Below are 3,254 nucleotides of genomic sequence, written 5' to 3'. Positions count from 1 at the left end.
CCCGCCCGCCCGCCCGCGGGCGCCAACGGATTCCCTTCTCGGCTAGGCAACGGCAGGACTGGGACTGGGCTGGCCCGCCAGGCCGGGGGGACTCGGCTTCCCCTTCCGGCCCGGGGAACCCGGCCGAGCGTGCCAGAAATACGTGCCACCGGACCGCGCGCCGCCGGCGGCCGGCTTTCCCTTTCCGGAAAAAAATAGCCGGAGGAACGGCACGACAAAAAGGCACATGGAGGCGGCGTTCGCAGCGACCCGTGCTAGCCACGGGGGCCGCGGGCCCGGGACGCCGGAGGCACCCGCGGGGGCGAGTTACGAGTCTCACTCCCCCACGGAGCCCCAGACATCCCGCTCGCTCCCTTCTCTCTCGCCGACGTGGCCCGCGCGCGCCTTCGTCGCAACGGCTCCTCGGTGCCGCGGCTTAAGGCCGCCAGAGAAAAATCCGCGGAGGCCGGGCGGGCGCCCCCACTCTCTGCCCGCGCACCGGCGCGCCTAAACCGCGGAAAAAAAAGAAAAAACGCGGACCCGCGTGGCAACCCAGCCCGCCCGGCCCAAGGGGCTCGGTCGATGCGCCCGCGACCGAGGTGGACGAGGCGCCGCCGCCTCGCCCGGGAAAGGTCCGGGGGGCTCTCGGACTCTCTCTCTCTCTCTCTCTCTCTGTCGGGTGCCGGGTCCGTCAACTCTGAAAAACTCCGCCCGCCAACGCGGGTCCCCGGCTTAAGGCCGAGGAAGGGGGACGGCTTCAACGAGGCGGCCCGGGGACGGGGCGCCCCGACCCCGGCTCCGCAGCTTCACCGGGCGGGCGGACGGCCCAAAACAGTGCCCGCCGAGTGGGCCCCGGCTTAAGGCCAGGCACAAAAGGGACGAGGCGCCGCCGCCTCGCCCGCCAAGCGGCTCTCTCGAATCGCCTTTCACAGCCCTTCTCTCTCGGCATCCCGGGGGGAGATCCGGCCCCTCCACTCGGCAGCCCTTCTCTCTCGGCATCCCGGGGGGAGATCCGGCCCCTCCGCTCGGCAGCCCTTCTCTCTCGGCATCCCGGGGGGAAACCGGCCCCTCCGCTCGGCAGCCCTTCTCTCTCGGCATCCCGGGGGGAGATCCGGCCCCTCCGCTCGGCAGCCCTTCTCTCTCGGCATCCCGGGGGGAGATCCGGCCCCTCCGCTCGGCAGCCCTTCTCTCTCGGCATCCCGGGGGGAGATCCGGCCCCTCCGCTCGGCAGCCCTTCTCTCTCGGCATCCCGGGGGAAACCGGCCCCTCCCCGCGGGCAGCCCTTCTCTCTCGGCATCCCGGGGGAAACCGGGCCCCTCCGCTCGGCAGCCCTTCTCTCTCGGCATCCCGGGGGGAATCCGGCCCCTCCGCTCGGCAGCCCTTCTCTCTCGGCATCCCGGGGGGAATCCGGCCCCTTCTCTCTCTCTCTCTCTCGGCCTCCCGGGGGAACCGGCCCCTCCGCTCGCAGCCCTTCTCTCTCGGTCTCTCGGGGGGATCCGGTCCGTCTTTTCTCAGCCCTTCTCTCTCGGCCTCACTCTCACTGTGCCAACTTCCCCGGGAGGGACGGGAGCCGGAGCCGAGCCACAAGGAGACTCGCCCCGGCTAGGCGGAACACTGGCTTTTTCCCTTTGCCGGCCACCTGAGTGCGGCTGCTCCTCTCCGCCTTAAACGTAGGCACAGCCTCAGCCAACCTACGGGGATGCGGCCCGTCACCTCGCTCCCATAATACGGGCAGATAAGTCCCAAGCCGCCGAGGCCTCCAAGAGGACCGATGGAGATCGACCGGGAAGGGGCGCCGCCTCAGGCCGCAGCCTACGATGAGGCAGCCGGAGGCAGCCGACAACAGCGACCCCTTGGTGAACTTCCGCAGCCGGCCGAGACAACAGGTCTACCCGGCACCCGCCGCTATTTGACTAAGTCCCGCCGGCGCGAGGTAGACCTGGTGTCCCAGGGGCCGGGGTAGACCTGGTGTCCCGGGCTCCGGGGTAGACCTGGTGTCCCGGGGGCCGGGGTAGACCTGGTGTCCGGGGCTCCGGGGTAGACCTGGTGTCCCGGGCGCCGGGGTAGACCTGGTGTCCCGGGCTCCGGGGTAGACCTGGTGTCCCGGGCGCCGGGGTAGACCTGGTGTCCCGGGGGCCGGGGTAGACCTGGTGTCCGGGTCTCCGGGGTAGACCTGGTGTCCCGGGGGCCGGGGTAGACCTGGTGTCCGGGGCTCCGGGGTAGACCTGGTGTCCCGGGCGCCGGGGTAGACCTGGTGTCCCGGGCTCCGGGGTAGACCTGGTGTCCCGGGCGCCGGGGTAGACCTGGTGTCCCGGGCTCCGGGGTAGACCTGGTGTCCCGGGCGCCGGGGTAGACCTGGTGTCCCAGGGACCGGGGTAGACCTGGTGTCCCGCCAGATCCGGAGAAGACCTGGTGTCCCCGGCCCGAGAGCCAGCAGACCTGGTGTCCCCGGACCGAGACGGGGTAGACCGGCTGTCCGCGGCCAGAGACGGGGTAGACCTGGTGTCCCCGGCCCGAGACGGGGTAGACCTGGTGTCTGCGGCACAAGACGGGGTAGACCTGGTGTCTCCGGCCAGAAGCGGGGTAGACCTGTTGTCCTAGAGCCCGGGGTAGACCTGGTGTTCCGGGGGCCGGGGTAGACCTGGTGTCCGGGGCTCCGGGGTAGACCTGGTGTCCCGGGCGCCGGGGTAGACCTGGTGTCCCGGGCTCCGGGGTAGACCTGGTGTCCCGGGCGCCGGGGTAGACCTGGTGTCCCGGGGGCCGGGGTAGACCTGGTGTCCGGGTCTCCGGGGTAGACCTGGTGTCCCGGGGGCCGGGGTAGACCTGGTGTCCGGGGCTCCGGGGTAGACCTGGTGTCCCGGGCGCCGGGGTAGACCTGGTGTCCCGGGCTCCGGGGTAGACCTGGTGTCCCGGGCGCCGGGGTAGACCTGGTGTCCCGGGCTCCGGGGTAGACCTGGTGTCCCGGGCGCCGGGGTAGACCTGGTGTCCCGGGGGCCGGGGTAGACCTGGTGTCCGGGGCTCCGGGGTAGACCTGGTGTCCCGGGCTCCGGGGTAGACCTGGTGTCCCGGGGGCCGGGGTAGACCTGGTGTCCGGGGCTCCGGGGTAGACCTGGTGTCCCGGGCGCCGGGGTAGACCTGGTGTCCCGGGCTCCGGGGTAGACCTGGTGTCCCGGGCGCCGGGGTAGACCTGGTGTCCCGGGGGCCGGGGTAGACCTGGTGTCCGGGTCTCCGGGGTAGACCTGGTGTCCCGGGGGCCGGGGTAGACCTGGTGTCCG

This window comes from Zonotrichia albicollis, unplaced genomic scaffold (assembly GCF_047830755.1).
Source record: "Zonotrichia albicollis isolate bZonAlb1 unplaced genomic scaffold, bZonAlb1.hap1 Scaffold_142, whole genome shotgun sequence".
NCBI lineage: Eukaryota > Metazoa > Chordata > Aves > Passeriformes > Passerellidae > Zonotrichia > Zonotrichia albicollis.
The sequence above is the reverse complement of the archived record's forward strand: the minus strand, read 5'-3'. Positions refer to the sequence as shown.